Source organism: Sceloporus occidentalis, unplaced genomic scaffold (genome assembly GCF_023333645.1).
Source record: "Sceloporus occidentalis isolate IW3139 unplaced genomic scaffold, rSceOcc1.0.p SCAF_17, whole genome shotgun sequence".
In the NCBI taxonomy this organism is placed as follows: domain Eukaryota; kingdom Metazoa; phylum Chordata; class Lepidosauria; order Squamata; family Phrynosomatidae; genus Sceloporus; species Sceloporus occidentalis.
The window spans coordinates 1,809,317-1,832,542 of record NW_028316997.1 but is presented as its reverse complement, the minus strand read 5'-3'; the positions used below and the strand labels follow the sequence as shown (position 1 = coordinate 1,832,542).

At 37.8% G+C, this 23,226-nt stretch overlaps 1 pseudogene; it reads right to left on the bottom strand.

Moving 5' to 3' along the window:
* Nucleotides 1-1,842: 1,842 nt before the first annotated feature.
* Nucleotides 1,843-22,725, bottom strand: LOC149302736 (palmitoyltransferase ZDHHC17-like; annotated as a pseudogene).
* Between the last annotated feature and the right edge of the window lie 501 nt (nucleotides 22,726-23,226).

Below are 23,226 nucleotides of genomic sequence, written 5' to 3'. Positions count from 1 at the left end.
GCTCTGCATATATGAGCATTTAGTATACTATTAAGCACCATGTTCCTTCTTAGAAGTAATTGGAAGGTATGAAGGGAAGAACGTTTCACAATGCGGAGTTTTGAGGGTTTATGCATCTACAGCTGACAAGAAACGTAGAACATCTTTTTGTAGCGCTGGATTTCTGTACCACTGTACTAACAGCCCATCCCTCCTGTCTATGTGTAGGCAGCTGCCCAGTAGCTCAAAATTAGCTTCAGCCGTGGCAGGAGGGGAACACACGTGGTAAATAAAGTTCAGGCATCAATTAGTGACCGCGGGCAAGACTTTATATATTTTGTTAAGAAGCAAAACTATGTGCTCACTTTAAATTTGCCTATTTGGGAATGCACACTATACGGATACATTATTTGGAATCCATCATGAATCTTATAAATGGTGGTGAGGGGGTCTATCAATAGTGTACCTAGAATTCAGTGACGTGACAAAGTGATAATGGAGGGCTTTTTCTCTTTACAGTACAGTACATAAACATAACATGTGCCACAGTTTTAGTCTGCAGGGATCTCATTAACAAGCTGTACATTCTGGTAGGTCAAACATCTGGCTCCCAGGGAACTATAACACCCCAGAGTCTCAATAACAGCTGGAGATATAATGGCTGGCTAACTCAGGGTAAAGAAATTTAAAAAGGTTATACAGGGTATTCTGATGTGGTTTTGAACGTTTCACTGTGAAGAAAGATAAACTAACTATATGTAGTGCACTGCTACGAAGGCATTTGTATATTATGAACAGCACGAGACTGAAGACGAAAGCTTGGCTTTCATGACTTGCACCGAGTCATGTTAGATACAAATTGCACACATGTACTAACATGATACACAAAAGGATTAAATATTGGCTTTACAAAGTATTTTGTAAAATTGCATGTGCCTTAAAAAGGTTTACTTTTTACCACCAAATCATGTCAATGTAAAATGTCTCTAATTTCCTCAAACCCACTTATTTTCTAGGCTTTACATCCATGGTCAGGGTTACACGTAAGCATCATTTACAGTCACATAACTATAAGGCATATGCCCTTAAATATGTTCTTTTGAATGTAACTGAAGAGATTTGATCCTCCTTTTACTGTACACCAACATCAAACACAATGGAACATGCAAAGGACTATTTAACGGGGGGGAAAGAAAAGTTCTAACATGGCAAGGCATTCCCGCAGCTCCACAACCAGATGGTAATAACATTCATGGAACTTTCTCGGTTGGTAAACTTGATCCTTATGAGCCCACCTCACCAACACGCCAAAGAAGCTGTTCTGAGAAAAGAAAATGGAAAGTGCGAATTTTTAGCCTAGTTTTAAAGATTCACATTTTCAGACACAATAACAGAGCCCACCTGTGGAAGATCACAATAAAATGCCACAGTTCCTTAGACAAAACATGGCCATAATAGTGATTATGGCTATGCACTACAAAGCAACAAGTCACTTAAAAAAACAAATAATAAAAAAAAATAAGGGGCAATGAAAAGACTTCTTTCAATAGAAACGAGACTGCATGTCAAGAGCGCAATGCCAAGCTGTGTTGTGAATGTTGTTAAATAAATAATCCATAAAATAAGAAAGCAACACAGATTCACTGCTCAAAATAATCCTTTCTTCTTTTTCTTCCTTGATATCAGTGTGGGCAGTATGTGCTGTCCGTGTTTACTCCCATTGATAAAACGCTGACAGAGAGAAGGTACTGTAAGATTCATCGTTAGCCCTACAAACAGCATGCTATAGTTCAAGGGGCATTTTTTTTCCGCAAGAGACAATAACAGAATTTCAGGTGCCACAGGTCCGCAGTGTGGGGTCTGCTACACCAGCTGGTATCCTGAGCCAGACGTCTGTTCATATTCTATTGTGTACTGCCTCGTCCAGTCCACAGTTATAGGGCGGAAGAGGCCACAACATCTGAATTCAAAGAAGTCTATAATATTTCTGATGCATCCATGGCTGGAAATAAATTAAAAAAAAAAAACCCATAAGATTATAAAAAGACAACCTTAAAAATGTCTATTAGGATATGTACTATATTCCAAGATTGCTAGGTAAAAAAAACAAACAAAAAAAAAAAACACATTTTGTAGCATGTAGTATATACACATATAGAGCAAAATTCACAAAACCCATGTAAACTTACTAAAATCATTCTAGCGCAAAAGTGGCATATTTCTGCAAATTTACAAACAAGTCTATCAGAGATTTTTCTTGGTCTGCCTTGTCTCAAATTCAACCGTTACCTTTAATCTCACTTTCTAATGACATTTTGGGTATTGGTGGAAATTGTCTTCTTTTGCTTTGTAAGAGCAAATTTATTTTTATTATTTTTTTATTCTGCCAGCTACTTGGCAGGGCTCGGGGGTTGTTCATTGTAGGCAAAGCACCCAAAAGTCAGAAGGTTTATTACGTTTTGGGATTGTTGCCTCCTAACTCACATTAAAGTAATTCAAGTCAATTATGTTCTGTAAACTTGCAAAATAAGACTAGTGGATCCACTGGAAGGGTGCCCATATCTTTGCACATGCCACAGCTGCCCTTAATTCATGAAATAAATAAGAACTTTGAATTAAAATTGCTGTCATATGCCAAATTTAAGTTTGCTGGCTGCAGAATTTGTGTACAGAATATAAAGCATACATCAGGTCATTGATACATCACTGCTGCCAAGTAGTAGAAGTGATACAGTTGCCATAGGAACTGAAGCCAGTTATTTAAATTATCTTCAGGGGCACTTGTACATTTAAGGAAACAGTGTTAATACCATTATATGAACACAATGGTTTTTCAGAGGGTGTTCCATTATACTGTTACGATAAAGAAAGCAGCAGAAGTATTAAACTAGGTAATATTCCCCCATTGTTGTTACAACCTTGGGGACTGTGTACAGTAGCCAGTATACACTTACACAGCTTTGACTACCTAAGAAAACAATTCTATTTGCAATGCTATACGGTAGATAAAAACATGAGCTTACTTGAAAGGGCTTTCAATAGACGTGGTTGTGACTTTAAAGTGCTTATATCTTCTTGCATTCATACGTTCGTTTGTGGTAATGCCCAAGCAAGATATCTGTGGAATAAAACATTTAATAAATATCTAATCATTTAATTGGCAGTTTAAATAGACAAAGAAACAGATGATATTAACTTTACCGATCATACGGGAATTGATGACTTTAGAAGTTATTTGATCGTTATGATTTGATCTAAGCTAGAACACTAGCAGAAAACTCTAGAGTAGATAGATGTACATTAGTTACACAATATGAGGGTCTAAGCCTGTTCAGCTTCTCCTTCCTTAGACTATGCAATTTAGTTAACATACCTGGTACATTTGACACATGAGTAGAACAGCGACCCACATCATATGGAATACGCTGTTAATGAACATCCAAAACATCCAGGGTGAACAAGTGCCAATTTGTGTGATGTATGTCCAAAACCCATCTCTACCGTAAGATGTATCACAGTGTATTCCCCAGTCTGAAAAAATAATTAAAGAGACATGCCATATTTCAGCTGAAAACTACAACTTAGGCAAAACATATTATATAAATATATAAGCATAAGCACACACTTATCCCAGTATGCATATGTATGAACACACTTTACATATATTGTGGTTTGGTGTTTATTCTCTGACCAAAACATTCCTCAAATAAAAGACAGTTACACAGGAAGCTGTGGTTTCTGAAGCTAGCATGAAAAACAATAGTTAAGACAGTTATTTGATGTTTTAATTTGACCATTAGAGATAACTGTAACTTCTGTTTAGAAGTTTAAGCACAAAAGACACTTTCTTGCCACATGTAAAGTCACCTATGATCTGGTTTCGGAACCTGGATTATAACTTAAGATCACCAACTGTACTGAAGTAGGATACTTACAGGAGATACAGCCATAAATCATCCAGCAAATCATGCATAGCAGGAAAAATAGGTATCCCATGAAATAGCGATGGTTTCCTGCACCTGAACCACAAAATCCCAAATATACAATGTTAGAAGCAGCATAGTGATTTTAGGACTAGTACAGGAATGATTAAAAAAAAATAAATCTACATTTTCATCATGTTGTTAACTCAATATGTGTAAATAACGAGAGGCCTGTGTAGGCTTTACCACTAAAAGGCCAGCATTGTGTTACTAGGAGAAACTATACAAGCACTGGGTTCATCTTTAGCATCTCATCAATTAAAATAAATATATCATGGCTACATTGCATGCTAAAGTAGGGAATGGTATGTTATTCTGAATACGTTTCACTCCTATAAACAAAAATATTTCTGGTTTTATCCTAATTGACTTACCAACACAGTTGCCAACCCAAGGACAGTGATGGTCAAACTTTGCTATACACCGATTACAAATGCCACAATGCTTGGACCTCACTGGCTTTCTGATCTGTAAATAGAATTTGGCAACAGGTCTTGCTTTTAGGTTATGTGAAAAAAATGTCTTTCCACAGTAGGTGTACGCCGCTGAAACAGATACACTTTATAAAGTGTTTTCTTTTTATTTGTTTTATCCATTATGATTTGTGCATCTAGAATTAGAAAATTATATAACTATACACTAGTCCATTTTACATTCAGCCTTTTAAAATACAACATCCCGCATTAAATGCATCGCAGAGATGTGTCTATGATCCGTCTGAGTGCTTATAGATATTATCTATGTCAGGGTTCAACAATGGGTACCATGATGGAGCAGGCAGCAGAGTAGCTCTCCTGAGCCAAAGCTAGGGGTACACAACAACTGTATTAGTGTGTGTGTTAGCGTGGGTGTGTATGTATTGGTTTATGTGTGTTAGCAACAAACAAAAAAAAAAACCTTGCTCCTCCATTATTTGGCTAGCTTCGAGATATAAACCAAATTTGTCAACCACTGACAAAATTAAATTATCACATCACATGGTGAACTGGACAGATTCCATTGCATTATTAAGAAACAGACAATCAAAAAAGTAATGGAAAGGAGCGAACTTAAGGTCTGTTGTGCCTCTAACCACATCCATACACACGTAGTGTGATGAAAATGCAGGTTTGTCAGATATGGTTTTATGTATGTTCTTGTCAGCCCTTACAACTACCCAATGGGGATCATTTGCTAAAGGGAGGGTTGGTAGAAGAGTTTACCGCAGAGCTGTAGTTTGATCTCCTAACGACACTATTTATTATGAATGGCCAACAATGGCAAGTTTCTTCAGCAAGAAGGGCTGACCATGCTATGTATAATGCATAATTCAGGGGTGAATACATCTCGGATTTTATTTTATCAGATAGACCAACCGAGCTCTCCTTGGAGAAGCTGCCTGGGGTTGACCATTCAAAATCAGTAGTGAAGTCAAGCAGTTGAAACTACAATTTACGTGAAAAGGCTCCAGTATGTGTTGAGACTGGAAAAAACAGCTCTGAGACCTATGCTGGGTTTTATAATGAAAAATAATGTGCAACTAAACACCGGATACTTACCAAACAGGTACTGCAGAATATACTCAGATCCAGACTGCCTGTTTCCGCAAGTTCTACTATTGTCTAGTAATGATAAAGTAAAGGAGGTTATTTTTTATTATAAATAAAACTAAAAACTTCCACTGGGACAGTAATAGAAACAAAAATAAAGTGCATGCATAAGTGCCAGCTTTTTTTAATTTTTGTTAATCAGTTATACACTAGTAGACTAGAGATAAGTAGCAGTAATTGCCTTAATGAGTTTAATGCTCTAAGACTGTAGAGGTGCTGAAGTCTAATCCACGTCTAGCTAAAAGTTTGTATCCATCATTATGTGAACAAAAAGTCAACCCAATTGCTTTTGAAGACGACTGCGGGGGGGGGGGGGGGGAATAAAACTCCAGGACGACAATAAGAGGCTGCTGACTTTTCTGGCTACCTACACTGTATAAAGGGCATGATTCAGACTTCTTCTTTTCCGCAGTAAATACATAAAAAATACAAAGGGATTAAAGCTCAGAATATTTTTTGCTCAGGAATACGGCATTTAACGCTTAGGCAAATATCTTTTACTACGGTGAAAATCTATGAATTACCTTTTTCTTTTGTTCTTCTGTGGCTTTAATGATACCAGGGTCTGATTTCCAGGACTTTCCAAAGTTGTAAAACAAGGCAACACTGTTTGCCAGGAACGGAAGATGGATGAACAGGAAGTTCAGATGTGCATGGCGTTAAGGAACCAGAGCAAGAAGTGGGAGGCACACAAGTGATAAGTTCAAGCATAAAAAAAAAACCTTCTCCTGTAAAAAATGTCATTTAAACAAAAAAGGGGCTAACAAAAACAAACTCCAACAGTTGATGGATCTATTTCTAAAACTTACTGTCAAGTAGCTTGTTTCCTATCATATGTCATGTCACACAACATTTCAGATTAATAGTAGCTCTATACACAAACATACTCTATAGTTTATTTTTATAGAACCAACAGATTAATCACCATACAAATATATATATATATATATATATATATATATATATACACACACACACACACACACACACACACACACACGGCGCCCTCTTCAACCAATGTAACATTTTGAATGCATGCACCATAAGAGGCACTGCATACAAAACCATAAAGGTCTACTTATTAAAGGCTCAAGAGAAATTCATTTTTCCTTTTTTTTTGAGACTTACTATTTGAAATTTTAAGGTCTGAGCAAGTATGCTCAAATCACTATAGAAAACCTCTCCACCAAATGAGACCTTGTAGGGACATTATAGCTTTAATATTTTGTCTTTAACCAACACGGTATTAATTGGTGCATTTGAGGGATATTTTTAGCCTCCATTAATACACAGGTATGGATTTCTAATATGTGCCCACATGTCATCTTCCATTTGTTGGTATAAAAACAGAAGCATGTTGCGCATCACATACATGCAGATGGGATGTTGTGTGGCTGTTGATGTCCGGAGCAGCATTAGAAGCACATGGATGAACACAGGGCTTGTACAATGAATCAGAGAAGAATTTTATTGCAACCGCAATTACCACTTGAAATGATTTATAGACCTCCTACAAAAATAGGATATATTTACATTAAAGGAAAACCAGCTTACATAAGCATTGTGGTTTGGCACTTCCAATACATAGCCAAATTCATATGATTATGTAAATTAATCCATAATTTTTTTGCTTAACCCTTCTGCTAAAAAGTTTTTTTTTAATTTTTGCTCATCATTACCTAAAATGATGTACTTTGTACAGAATATAAATTTAGGAGAGGAACTACTTTTTCTTGGAATATCATGGGTAGCTTAAGTTCTCCCAAGATGCTTTGATGACACATGGAATTTTATATTGTTCAGAACATTATCTTAGTAAATGTAAAATGGCGGTCAGTGAACTCCCACATGCTCATTGGCATTGGGTTTACAACCTCATTTGTGAAGCATTCTAATGACTAAATATGGGCACGTCAGACATCGTGAGGTCATACTGTAATGAGGTCATCCTTGTGCAAAACATAATCCACTCATCTGTCTCGCATTCCAGAGCTAATTAGTCATACAAGACATTTTTTCCCCTTGACCCCAGTTAAGTTTTAAAATGTAGTATCTAATAAAATAAAGCATAAGACCTTACTAACTACTGAGATTATAACATTGAATTGGGGATTTTTCAGAGTAGTTATATACATACACTTACATTTTCTTTCCTGAATAATAACGTTTTTGATTATGTGCATCAGGTTTTCAACCTACAGATAAATGATTAATTTCAATTGCAGTTTAAGAACATGACAACATCAGCCATATAAGGGAATACTAGGATGTGTAAAGTACGAGTCTAGACAGACACCATGATCTCATTACCTGTAGATCTGCGCTGTAACACAGCTTGACAATATATTAAACGTAACATGAACAAAGAGATATTTGTGCTAGAACCCACACAATGCTATAGGAAAATTGCTTGGATATTGTATTCAAATGTGAGAGATTAGTAACTTGTGGTTCAAAAACAACCGCTAAATTTAATTTAGAAATACAAATATAAAATCTATATAGGTTAATTAATTTATTCCTAAGTGAGAAGTTCATTAAAGAATACTTGCTATTTTAGGCTCTTGTTAGACTAATAAATACTAATCAACTATAAGTACATTCTCATAAGGACACTGCACCTAAATAATGCAGTTTAGCACGACGACAAAAGCTTTTTTTTTTTTTTTTTTTAAAAGTAATGAAAGTACTACTGAACGCTGCATATGCTGTGATGTCACAAGTTCATTTGACATCAGTCCCAATGCTTGTGGTCTATATACATCAACGGAAACTCAGATGTGACCTATATAATCATATGATTATGTTTTTCGAGTATAGTATAAAAAAAATAGCAATTTTGAAACAATCTGTAGTAAAGGATATCATTCCAAAACCAAAAAAACCAGGTGACATACATCCAGAATTTGGTGGCCAAGTAGATCCCAAGTGGGAGGGCACTATGCATTGAGTGATCAAAGAAGGACCTGAAAAACAAGCAAAAAAAATTAATATGGAATCAAGGCTGGATTACACAGGTCTACATTCTTTAAATCCAAGACATAAACAAAATGAGAAAATGAAGACATTTTAATGCTTTTGAGATACAAATTGCAGAGCTCTTCCAGAATGATTCACTCATTGATGATGGAACGATGGAAATTCAACCATGTCACCAACTCAAGAGTGCTAGATCAGATGCAAAGACGACTTTGTGCAATTATGTGAAGAAAACATTTGCGCTAAGCAGAGCACAAACATTAACGCTCCAGTCTCTGGGGTTTTCAGAATCTAAGCACCAGATTTTTGTTAAACCATTATTCCCCTTTCTATATTTTATGAACCCTGAAAAACTAGTAGGGCCTCCTTTTAAGATCACAGAAATACATAAAATCTGCCAATTAGTGTTAAAAGAAAAAAAACTATAGGCTAAAATTGGGAGAAAAAAAAAAAAAATCTGCAATTTTTCCTAAAAAAATGCTGTTCTACTATTCTTTATATTAGAAGGTATAATAGCAAAATGATACACACTTATATAGATAAGCACACCAAAGCCACTTCCTCTTCAGTTCCCTGCTTAAGCCTGGGTTCGGAAAGGATACAATTGTTTTAACTTGTCAGATGTCAAAGTATTTTAACCCCAATCTGATCCATTAAACCAAGTTGAGTTCAAGGATGAACAAAGTTAATGTAATTGGCGGTGTGGCTAAAGTCAAAGCAGGAGAAGGTGGTTTCATTTTTGCACATTTATCCCATACATGTAATAAAGCTGAGGTGGTCACTGGTAGTTCAGGCAATCTGGGACACTTTTTGTTTTTTGGTGCCCAGAGCAAATGGAACTATTGGCTAGATCAGGAAAATCGCTAAGATATTGGCGTTCTCAGGTATGGCTATAAAGAGAAAATAGCCGGTATTGATGTGGAGTACCATATCTCTCCAATGTCAATACGTATATTTCATTTCTATTTTTTATATTTAGCCTCCTCAGTGAGGGGACAGACAGCATTGGTACCAATGGAAAACAAGTAGGTAAAATACTCAAAAACAAAACATTTACTTTTATAAGAAGCTAAAGCTCATTCCTTGATTTGTAGCCTGGGGTGCAAAAATGATCGGAGAACTTCCAAAATGCAAAGTATGGCCAAACACAAAATTTTGTACAAGCTGTAGTGTTTGAGGGGACATAAACCTATAAGGATGAAACACACTGTTCATTTTCACCTAAGACTTGGTATGTGCTGTCACTATTTGTCTTCTCTTTAAAGAGGAACTGTCACAGTTGATCCATCACTGAGAATATACACTGCTTTCATTTTAATGCACACATTTCCCAGCTCTGACAATCACCAAAGGTATAGCTCGGGCAGTTAGTGAAAACGTTCCTTAACCATCGTCATCATGCGTTTGGTTAGCAGACTGTGTATGGGCCTCTTAAGTCAGAAATTGTAAAGAAAAAACAGCAGTTGAAGGCATGTGTTGCAGGGACAAGACAGCAGCTACCATACATAGAAAATTGTATATTTTAAATTATATTCTAATACTAGAGGAAATGAAGACAAAAACGGGAGAGCTTTCAGCCCGTTAGCACAGAAGAATGCATTCTTCCAAAATAAAATAAAAAATAAAGCTCTTACCCAACACAAACTCCCGCAGCAGTAGCTGCAATTCTCCTCTATAGTCCGACATTCTTTGCCACTGATTAGCTCCTTGAAGAAGTCAATCAGTGGCAGGAACATGCGCCCATATAAATCAATGGAAACCGTTTACACACATACGATTGGGGGTACCAACCCCCAGCCTTTCAATTTAGCGCTGGAGAGGACTGGAGGTGAGTATATTACGTGCACAGAGATGTATTCGGACAAACACATCTCATGTACAGGTGGGAAAGGAGAAAATGCATTTGCAAAGGCGACATGAACATTTAACGGGACCACACAGCTATCATATGCATTACACACAAGTAACAATTAGGGTTAGTAATAATCTGGAAGGAGACATCTCTCCTTTTACCGTTCAGTTTGTATTGAATTTATTTGCTTTTCAGTCTTTACTCATTTTGGGCAGTTAACCTAAAATTTTACACATCTACTAACCCTGATGGATTATGTAATAGGCCTTTCTAAATATTAAATGTAAACAACCAACACTCACAACAAGATGAACGTGAGTATAGGTTATTGAAATACCAGCAAAAATCCTTTGCTTTATATCAAACTCTACTTACTTTGACAGAAATTGTACCATCGCCCAAACACCACCATAACATTAGGCCTTTGATTAACCAGGAGTCAATGTCAAGGTCAGCAATAAAACCAATCAGCCAAATCACCAGGAATGGTGTTCCAAGCATCACCTTCTGACGGAACTCCTGTAAAATATATGTGCGTCAGATCCCATTTTATTAGTAATAAGAGTGGCTCTGTCATAAAAGAGGTGCAATCTTTACAAGTAGTTTGGGGTTTATGTATATAATGATTACTGTCTAAATATAAGTAGCTGTGACTCAGCTAAATCAAAAAGAATATATATATATATATATATATATATATATATATATATATATATATATATATATATATATATAATAAAAACACTTCCAACTTTCTACTAAATCAGGACATGTGGTGTAGGGTGGCAAGGGATGCTTAGTCCCCAAATATTGGGCTATTAAATTTCATTACTTTTTAAAATAGAAATATTTAGCGCTGGTGGATAGCATACCTTATCAGCTTTTAGCTTTTTGAAGAATGATGGACTGTCGTAACCTTTGGCTTGTCTTGCTTCTTGTAAATGGTTGATCATCCAAACATTCTTCTCTTTGTTTAGCCAAATCAAGAGGGGATTCTCCCTGTAAGGCACAAGAAAATGAATGGTATATTAAAATAGGTAAATACAGATTCAGCAGTTTGTATACAGTAGGTGTGAATATTTTTCCAAGTCCAACAACAAGAAGAAGCAAATTTCATGTTTAATATATAGTGGATATGGTAACAGCAAAATTGTAAACAATGAGCCCCATTTTGGACACATCTTTAAGCACACAACATAGGGATGGAAATGCATGAGCCTAAACTTTCAACCTCCTTGCTTCTCAGTCCTTTGGCCAAGATCAAGTGTAGTTTTCCCTTTTGAGAGGGAGAAAATCCACTGAACGCCCAGCCAGAGGCCAAACAGTGTTATTAAACCCGAGGTGCTTTTATACACCTACACGGATTTGCCCCCCGCCTGCTGGGGGATTGTACAGCTATGAGGCTAGTGCACGGTACACCTGTAATGTTTGGTAGTTTTTTTGCACTGTTGAGCTTTGATCAATTTTATCACATTTGCTTCATTGTACACTGAGAAATAACACAGTGGGCCCTAGGGCTATTAGCCCGAAGACGAAGACTTTTTGGTGGGATTGGTGGGTTCATACCTTTGGCCAGCACAATTGCCCAGTGGTTTGGGGCCTGTTCCTTGGAGGAAAGCCAGTAAAAATTCTGTGGTCCAATGTAGTCCCCAGAGAGAATCCAAACATCTCAATGGCTTCCTGGTCAGGGGAAGGAAGTGTTTTGCACTCCCAGAGGGAGTTTGGAGTTACAAAAGGGAGCCGAGGACCCTTTGGCCAGAGTTCAACAGAAAGGGGATTGGAGCTTAGTCAACTGTGGCTTGTCATCGCACTTTGCCATGTCTTTTTGCTGTCTTTGAAAACTGAAGCACAGCACCTCAATATAAAAAAATAGCCTCTTAATGTCAGAGAAGTTTCATCTGAATCTGGGAAGAAGTCTGCACTGCACTTGGTATAGTTAAGTTCCAATACAGATCCTTGAAGCTCTCCAGATTCAACATTAGCCAAGGCAGGTGGTGAGCTGCTTATATACTCTCCTGGCCACAGCTTCATTGTTTGCTATTTTCTCTTATGTCTTCTTGAATACAAACGAAAGCAACATTTTCATTCGCAACTCTCCACTTTTCCCCATCAGAAAGCTTTAGAGGCAGGTAAGAGCACTTTTACAGCAAAAAAAGACCAAAAAGCAGAAAAACAAAAAGTAATAGTGTGCACCATAAATTCACAGTTCCTCAACCCTCTTTACCATGGACTGTCGTTAAAACTCTTACCTTTATATTTTGGGCATCAACATTAGCCCCTGCATCTAGCAGCAAGCTGATGACGGTAGTGTTTCCTGCCAGCACAGCCCAGTGCAGCGCCGTGTTCTTGTGGTACTTATCCCCAAGATTAACAGACACATTAAAGGTGAGGAGCAACCTAGTGGGATCCACACTGAAAAATAAAAATCATGACTACACAATACATTTCTAAAGAAACCCATATAAAAAGATTGTTATCAGTATGCATCTCCGAGCTCCAACCTAGCAAGGTTTGTTATATCCTGTTAATCCATTGTGCAGCGCTGCAGTATACAATGCCGCTAGATGAATCGATAAATAATAATCCAGAGGGATTGTAGGATTACATTTATAAGAGAGCTAGCAGGGAAAAAATGAAGGAAATGCATGCAGCATGCATTTCTAGCCTCAGACAAAGCAAGCGAATGGTGGAGATTTATGGAAAATATGACCCAATGAGAGATTTAACCAGCTCGAAGTTAACACAACCATGTAATAGAAAAAAATCAAGATGTATATTATTAGAGTAGAACTCCACAAAACTGATTTTTTCATAAGAAAATAAAGCACTGTGTTAAATAATCATTTATATAAGATAATTTGGAAGAAGACACAAGCATTTTACCTGTGTGTTCTGTAAGCAGCCCACATCAAAGGAGTCATTCCATTTTGATCCATCATATCTACATCCTGTAATACAAATACCAAACTAGTACTTACACATCATAGGTTGGAAGCACATTGAAAAACAAATGCAAATACTCTTAATAAATAATTCATCCTAATCTCCGTCATACAATCTACTCTGTTTGTAGGTGTACGGACTACATTTCCCCCTATGCAGCCTTTATTATCATGAGATGTGTTTATTAATGTTATTAACAATGGAAGCGTGGCAAAATGGCTGCGCCAACATACAGCCACCTTTCATTTTCCTTCTAACTTTACATATGGCCACATGGAGAAACTAGAAAAAAAGTTAGGTTTGTGGCAGCTGTTTCTCTAATAGAGGATTCTTTTGTGCTCTGCTTGTGGACATTCTGTACAGCGCTTTTCGTCAATCCCAGCGGGTGCTGGCCAGCACTGGCCGTGCAAAACTGGACAAAAGCCCACAATCCTCTATAGCTATTCTGTCACTGAAATAGATTTAAACGCACCCGACCCCAGAATTGTATCAAAAGAATCAAAAGAATAGTTATAGAAAGAAAGTTATGCACACCAATAAGTACATGTTTTAATGCCTTTGACTGTAGATTTTCCTGGATTGTAAGGTCTAGTTTGGGTTTAAATCAGTGTTATGGCACACGTTTTCTTGGGATTCTTCGCTTCTCCATTGGCGTGGATTTTAAAAAGGACCATTTTCAATCATACACTTTTTCTGCTAATGCATACAATAAAAGGAATTCACTTGTCTCCCGTTAATACGTTGCTCCACATTTATTTTGGAGCCAAATTTGTGAGTTTATTTAATCTTTTTTTCTTTCTGTATTTATACAGATTCCCACTATGTTTTCTTTGATAAATATTTTTATCAGTATTGTGACTATAATATTTTAAGTTTATTATTTATCACTGGGTGTTTTCGGTGTATGATGTGTTTATAGCAGTAATACATTGGCATGTGGGGTCATTTGGCGGTTTATCCTTTTATAATACTAGTTTGCTAAAGTCTCTGAAAAGGGACTAATACAATGATGGAGAGAAGGAGAGCGAGATATTTTTATTTTAAGTAGCATGGGGAGTGACTAATCAATGCAACACTGCCACCTACTGGTAAATATTAAGTACCCTACACTATGGGCACTTCATTGGAGGCAGCATGATTAAGCCTTTGGCCCCAGTACAGTTTTACTCTACTGATAAACTTCCACTTTGTAGGTCCTGGCTGTTGCCTGCAAACAATAAGCAACCTAGACGTTCCGGATCGACGTGGAACCATTTCTTGCATCACAACAGGAAAAGAAAACCTATTTATACAACATTCATTACAAAGTCAAAATGCAATGTAAACATCAAAAACGTCCTACCCTAAACTTTTAAGGTAGCCCTTTATAGAATGTCCCCTCATATCGTTTTAATATTTAAAAAGTTATTGGGTATTGTTTTGTAACAGATTATCCGTACCTGTCCTTTTGCTATGAGATATGCAACAATAGACGTGTGCCCAAACTGAGCAGCCAGGTGAATACAACTGCAGCCTTCTCCATCAATAAGCGACGGGTCCGCACCGTATTTCATGAGCTGGACAACCATGGACAGATGCCCCTGTCTAAACACAACACGGGCATTCACACAAAAGGTTCATTCTTTACTGAAACTGAACATTGCATCGAAAAACAAGAACAGTAAGTGAAAAGAAGCCTATTTATTAAACTTGGGGACTTTTCCCCCTTTGCAGCAATATGTAAGCCCAAAAGAAAGTAATGCACCACGGGGAATTGATATTACAAAACTATTGTTATTTGTTTGATACACAACAGTAGAATTTAGGTGTCAATTGGATCATATCTACAAAGAGCAATACTGGGGTTAAGCCAAAAATGTGGAGCAATCACCATAGAAAGTGCTACATTACATTTCATTTTATAGGGCCAGGAATGCTATTATAATAGGGCAATTTAAAAATCAGCATGTTAAGACATAGTTCTTGTTGATGTATTTAGCTTTCAGCATAAAGTTGCTCTTTATAAATAGGGGTCATTAGGATCTCCTATGGTTATAGAATCAGTTTAAAATATGTTATAGGGTCTATAGCTTTATACATTTAAATGCCGAGAGAAGTCTATACTTAGTCTGTTCTAGTATAAGTGGAGCGGCCACTGGAGGGCAAATGGTTAGATCAAAAAGTGAAAGAGCTGGCCCTGCATAATGCATTTTGTATAAAAACTTTCAGTACTAGAAAAACAATCATTTAAGCAACAATGATCTTACCTTGTTGCCCAGTGGAGAGGCGTAGAATTTAAATCTCCCCCAAGTTGATCAACAATAGCACCCTTTGATATGTAGAACCTTTAGAAGAAACACAATTAATAATGTTTGCAGGTTGACAGTATCAAATATGTTTTGGAAAGACAAAAAGCATTTCTAGGTGAGGATGAAAGAGATTGTACTGCTTTGGACTCAAGCCCAGCCCGGGAGCAAAAGCTTACATCCAGGACAGTTTATCCCCAGATTTAGATGAGGTTCAAATTAATACCTTGACTAGTACCCCATGGAGTGTTAATCTGGCTCTTCACCCGAGTCAAAATGCACCATTAAGAACACTAACAAGCACTGAAACTAATGGAGGCTTCAATGACTGAGTTCTCATTATATAAACATTCAAACCCAATATTTGCCCTATAACTATTTTTACACCAAAATGGCACAGGTTCTAATATACCAGTCATTTCATTGTTTGGTCTTAATAACTTAAAAGCTCAGCAATATAATAGCTTCTTGAAAGAAACAGCACTCAACCCATCTAGTGGGTTATATATGAGTGAGTTGTCATACTTCAGGCACCGATGCATGAGTTAACGGGAGGTTGAAGTGGATTCAAAATATTTTTTTCTTTAATAAAAAACAAACAAACAAAAAAAAACCGTATACAGCAGTTTGTAAGATATCTTAGTAAGCTCTGTATCTGGTCTGCAGAACTCCTGTCTTCTAAGGGTGTTCAATTGACACTAGATGTGTCCTTACAATTGAGATAGAATACAGTCCTATTGATTAGCTTATTTATTTGAAATTACACGCCCGCATTAATCACCAGCGCACTTTATGTACCAGCCTTTTCAATACCAAATTGCTTATACTACCTGGGGAAAAAAAATAACCCTGATTAGATCTATTTTATTCATAGAAAAGTCTGAAGTATTTTTAGGACATGATCACAACATTGCAGCTGGGCTGTGAATTCACAGGAAAACACAGAAAAAAAAAAAACCCTGCGTAGAGTAATACCTACTTCACCAGATCTATTCTATTGTTGATGGCAGCCCAGTGAAGCAGAGTCACATTTTCTTTGTCAGGCTGTCGCACATCATAGCCTGCTTCCACCAGCTCTCTGCAGCGCTCGTAAATCCCATACCTACAAGGAAACAAAATAAGCTGCCTAAGAATATATATATTTTTTTAATAAGAAAGCTTATTCATTCTTTTACTATGTAGCTCCGACTGGCCCTCTATTTTAATTGTACAGTTATACCCCGAACAAACGGCTCTTACGAAGGTTTGTTTTAGATGGCCCACTCAGCTTTGGCCGACACAAACTCAGCTTTTGGGCTTCAGCGTTAGGTCTCCAGACTTCATAATGCCTGCCCATCTTAACACATGGTTATAATATTTGCAAATGCAGGAACTTAAATTGCATTAAAAAAAAGTACACCAAATTTAATTTGCACGCTACTAGCATTGTTTCAGTGTTAATGGTGCTGCTGGAGAGTGTTGAGTCTGATGCTATGTGGTCAGGAAGGCCTTGACAACAAGAGACAGAAATCGAGGTATCTGATGGTTAGCAGGCCCTGCAGTCATAACCGTGTAAGAGGCAGCAACCGGTTTCTATACATAGAAAAACAAGCCACAAGCAATTTAACAAACAAATTTAATAACCTTGGATCCAGAGGGCCAGAGATGCACATGAGCAAGATACACAATTGTATTGTACAGTTGCAGTAAAAGCAACATATGCTTTCTATAACATGTAAAGTAGACGTTGCTGCATGCAAACCCGCTTGTAACCTACCACGACCTACAAGTCTATCCTGCTTATCTCCCCCAACAAGAGCTTTTAATGGACAGGGAATGCTTTGTGAGTGGATTCATCATCTTACAATACATATTTTCTACTGACATTTTTAGTCTTAAAAGCATGTTCTCGATGACCATACTTACTGCGTGGCTTTGACAATATCCCATGTGCTATAATCTTCCATGTGGCTTTTCCGCCCGAGAGATTCACTACTGTAACCATGGTTATAATGGCTCTGAGTCTTGATTTCCTGCAAACGCAAGCATTAGCCGTTATTACAACTGCGTTAGTTAGAGGTGTATGTTCATCTTCATTGACATATACTATACAATGTGTACAGGATGCCTGTCCCTACATAAAACTAAATTCTTAGTATCCGCTTGGGGAAACGTTTCACGCAAAACAACTAAAGCACATCTCACTACAACCAGAAAGCGCATTATCTCAAACGGTTCTATGGTAATAACATTGCATCCATAAGCTTCCCAGTGGGTTGGTTAGCGCAATGTGTAGGTGAAAACGTACCCGATAAAGAATTTTCCAATGGCAGGTACACTATAGAAAATGCTCTGCATGTGACACGTATATACCAAGAACCCCTGAAAGTGGGAACAATCTACTAACGTAGGAAAGCCTCTGTTATAACACACTGCTGTATTCTTGCGTTGGGGAATGATTTCCATTGAAACATATTATTTTAACATTTTACCCATATACCTCTGTAACACAAGATAAGGGATACGTTATGGCTGGAAAAGCATTTACACGGCACAGGGTGTAGGTAGAAGACATCCTACCGTTTCTATGTAGGCATTTTAGATTCTAACAGCAGTAACTAAACAGCTCTAATCAAAGCTCTGATGAGAGAGCCAAGGCCTGTTTGAGGGTACCAGCTACGAGACAAAGCATGGCATGGTCCTGCCGGATATGCCAACCACAAGGAATGAAACAAGATGCTCCACAGACTTCTGTTTAGGTGCCATTTTCTGCTACTGGCCGTTCAGAAGGCACGGATAATAGTCTTAAAAAAAATAAACAATCATCCCACATCTGTCATTATACCTGAAGTCAGGCCTCAGGCTTCTGTTCCCGTGCTTTTGGGGATTGTTACTTATCAACTTAGCTGTAAAATCAATTAGTTTCCTGGCAATTGCCAGAAGGTCACTCATTCTAGGAACCATGAAATTCAAACAGCATATTCCAATCAGCCCCTCAAACCAGGGCTTCAGAAATTCTAAGAACATAATATAAACAGCACACACATTATATATATATATATATATATATATATATATATATATATATATATATACACACACAAACATACATACTTTCATGACTGCAAAATATATTTGATGCAGATTAAATTATTATTTTGCTTTGTTTATTTTTTGTCTGAATAGCTTGCTTTATTTATTTCCATAGACAGATACTCTAGTGTTTAGAGCATAAATTCCCCAAGGAGCTAGAATGATTAATAAGGGTAGGGGAGATGTCCTATAAGTAGGAGATTGCAACATAGTCAGACAAAATTTATCTTTACATACTAAAGCTATTCAAGAGAGTAATTCCACTTGAGGCCTTTAGTTTAGCAAAAATAAAAGCGGTGTTGTTACCTATGGATTATTTTCAAGTTTGGTTCTATTAATTGGGGTTTAATTCCCGGGTGGAACATGATCCTTACATGCATATTCCATTAATAAGATTTTGATTGACGACATGCATACATTTGCCAGATGGGCCGAATCAATGTCCTAGAGCATGTTGGCATGAGAGCTCCAATAGAATAAAAATATACACTTTACTTGTAAATAATTAAAAACATGGAAAGAAACAAACACGTTACATGTAAATGCTTAATATTTACATATAAAAGACAAAAAGCAATCCACAATGACTTTTACCCTTGACAGAACAAGAGACTACAAGAAGATGACAAAAAGCTGGACCATAAAAACAGCAATGTTTCAGCAGGGCTAAGCAGGTATTAGACACACACACATATACATTATATATATATACACACATTATATATATATATATATATATATATATCTCATACATACACACACACAGTATATACACACATGCGCGCACACTGTAAACAGCAGGACAGGACCTTGCATGGTCTAAAATATACTATTAAGCTGAGCTAATACAAATTATCTTAGGCAACATTGTGCAAATAAACATAAAAAATATTTTTTTGTTTACTCTTATTCATAATAAAGATTTTGCTTTATCTATATAATGTACAAAAAAAGTCCTGCACACATCGAGGGGAAAAAAATTATATGGCGGTGGGGGCTCCTTCAATAAATGTAGAGTTGCGGTTTTGTTTCTCTGACTTCTTTAAGACATTATGAAGGGCCAACCGCAGTGAGCTTCAATTCCAAGAATAGCTTGGACAGCCCTGTATAATGCATATTTACCGGAAAACTGCTTTTATTAAAGTTTTTAGGTTTTACAAACATAATCTCACATGACTCATGAGGCAACACAATGAAGCGTACAGCGGTCAGACACCAAGCGGTATATTTTCTGTTTCTACAAGTCTGTAAGGCAAGAACCTGCACAAAGAAACCTATACCTCATACTGAAGCCAGTGACAATAGATTGAACGATATACAGTATATATTGCAGGATCAGCCTACACCTTATTGCAGAGGCCCTATTTAATGTATAATCCATTCAAGGGGGTTAGAGGACAAGTCCCCTGCTTTAATTCATAAACTCAATACTAAAAGTTCCAGGTTGGCTCTGGTGCTATAGTTAAGAATTTATACATTAACTTTGGAGTCTGTTCAATGAAGGCCAAGTTTAATGGGAAGAGGATAGAGAGAGAGAGGGGTTTGACAGAAGAACATTTAAATACAAGAATGCAACAAAGGATATTACATACATTTCTGTCGTACGAAGGACGAATATTTTAACTACCTGATATCCCTCTGCGTTATCAAGCTTCTGCTGCAGGAAGGGCTGAGCCGACTAAGTCAGCCATTCCTGCAGGATTTACTCACTGGGGTTTGTCCTTGATAAGTATAGTGATATGAGGGAGCTGATATTTCCATCGCTACTGCAAGCTCTCTCTTTAGTAAAGAGATTTTTCACTAGTTTTTTTATTTTTGAATGCAATGCCAACTTTATCGAAACTCTGCGTGCTAAGCTTACTAATCGCGTCTGCATGATTTCCCCCCCCCCTATTTTGATATTATGCTAAGAATTATCTATTACCGAGATTTATAGTGAATGTGCCCCCCCCCCCCCCAATATTCCATTTTGGAGTAGAGCATGGTAAATGAAACCAAGTAATAGGGCTGAGGTTCAGAACTTCCCAGGCTTTTAACGCAAATTTACTCTCCGTTCCCATCATTCAGAAGGGATTATTGCAGGAAGCTGTGACATACCTCCCCAACTCGACCTACACAGTTGGGTAGAAGTGTAAGAATCAGGATAGGAAATAGTCTAGATTGTGAATTTCGCCCTTTAATTCTTTAAAACAGAGGGGCCATTTTGGGATAAAAAAAAAAAAAAATAGTCCACAGATCCAACGGGTTGAGGTCTGTACAAAATTCAGAAAGCTAAAAGCAACCGAAAAAATAAGAAGCTGAAATGTCCCAACACCTAAATATTGAGAGAACTTCCTTTTTAAGCCCTAAAGTGCCAATGGCTGGTGATTATACGCAACTAGGATGAAGTAAGAGGAAACAGAATACAAGAACCAACGTTGACCTAACCACTGACAACTAAACGTAGCTGTAAAGACAAAAAGATCTACTGCACAAAAATTAACCATGGTTCCGGATGGCGCCATTCTAAATCTGCTGCACAAAACTATTCAGACAAGCTATACTTTGCTTGTTCTGGAATATGAATATTGGATAATACTTTTTATTAAGTTAAAAATTATCCTTAGAAACGGTCACCCAACCTACTAGCTTTGAGTCATTTGGCCAAAAGAGCTTCACTCACTAATTAGATATCAGGCAGACTGTCAGTAAAGATACAAAACACGTTGAAGAAAAGACAATTTGTTAAAAAAAATCATAGAGTAGAGCTTTTGGGAATATTCTCTTGCTTTCTGAACACAATATGCTATTTTAGAGAAACGTATGGTTATTCTTCTATGGGAACATTTTTAAGGTGATGTAGAATGTAAAAGCTTAATGATTTCCCAGAATACTTTCAAACCTCCCAACTGGCATTAATAAAAATGGATGTTCTAGGTAGCCCAATTTTGACAATGGGCAATTATGTCATAACGCAACTAGGCAAATGGGATCAAACAAGCATATGAATATATTCGCCTACGCATGCATTAATCGATTACATTTAAGATCATAAATCCGCAGCCTGCGATGCAACGCACCTGCTTCGTGATCCATACTTTCCTAAACATGTCAAGTCATACGTTTAGAATATGTTGCCGGAAACTACGTTCTTTGTGAATGAATGGCTTGTAGGCATACCCAGTTCCTCAGAGCTCCACCCTACTGTTTAATGTATTCTTTCCCTTGGCAGACCATCAGATGTTATGAATGGTCACTATTGCTCACACACACAATACTACTAGATGCGATTAGGAAAGGTTTTAAATGCTAACCCTATCTATGTATCGGATTTGCCCTTTGCTCGGGTAAAAATGTTTCCAAACCAGATCATTTGTATTTATTTATAAAACACATTTCACTTTAGGATGTCTCAGTTGTGTGTTTGTTTATCCACAATGCTTTTTTCCCCATGAACATGTGAAGTGTTGATACACATCTGATGACAAACTCTGTGCAGGTGATAGGTAATCCCCCACAATAGATGCACCAGAAACACAGCAACCTGCCATGATTACACTGTGATCTATAGGGCCTCACCTGCCTGCTATACACCGGCCCTCGGTAAGAACCGGCAGGGAAGGGCTTGGGCCTTAATGTTTATATTATGCTCAGGGAAAGCCGTATCAGCATCTACTGGGAGCAGTAACAAGGCCAACCCCCCGGAAAGAGGCCTGCTTCCCAGCTGCACGCCACTCATAGGGGGCACAAAGGCCCCGAGACAACCGCGACCTCCGGGGGAATACCGAGCACCGCATGTCTCCCTGCACTCCACCGGTCCGGCTTTGGGCCGCGGGAAGACCTCCGCATCTCTCCCGAGCATCCTGTGATACAACACCCTACCTACACGACACGCCGGAGCTGCTGCGGCCGCCGGCCACTACAACCGGCTCTGGGTCGCTATGTCTCCACGTCCCCTCCTGGAGACCCCAAACCACCCGCTAGAATACCGGGCTCACCTCCGGGTGCAGTATCGGGACACAGCCAGCGTCTTTTTCATACTCCTCCATAGTGTCAGCCATCTTGGTGTTAAGTCCCGCGCTGCATGCTGGGTAATGAGAAGCCTAGGGAGGGAGAGGCTGTTGCCCTGGCACATACACAAACATACACACGCATACATACAAACATACACGCTGCATATGTGTACACACCACCCCCTCCCCCGACCTGTGGGAACACATGCTTTACGAAGACTTTTTGCAATGATAGAAGCATCTCTGTGAATGCACATTACATGGGAAGCCATGCTGCAAACGAATCAAAACAATGCACAACAGCCGACACTAATGCAAACTTCCCTACTGTCCCTTTTTGGGAAGGCCCCTTTCCACCCCGATGATCCTCTTTTTCTATTATGTCAGAATGTTTGCTGAGTATGAGTTTGTCACAGTGTTCTACTATGCTGAATATTATAGTAATATGGGTATAATGTGTTTATAAATGAAATGGCGTCAATAAAGTACATTTTTCTTCTTCCAAATGCCTTAGTGGGTTACATAAATAATTAGCAACATGCACATGAAGTG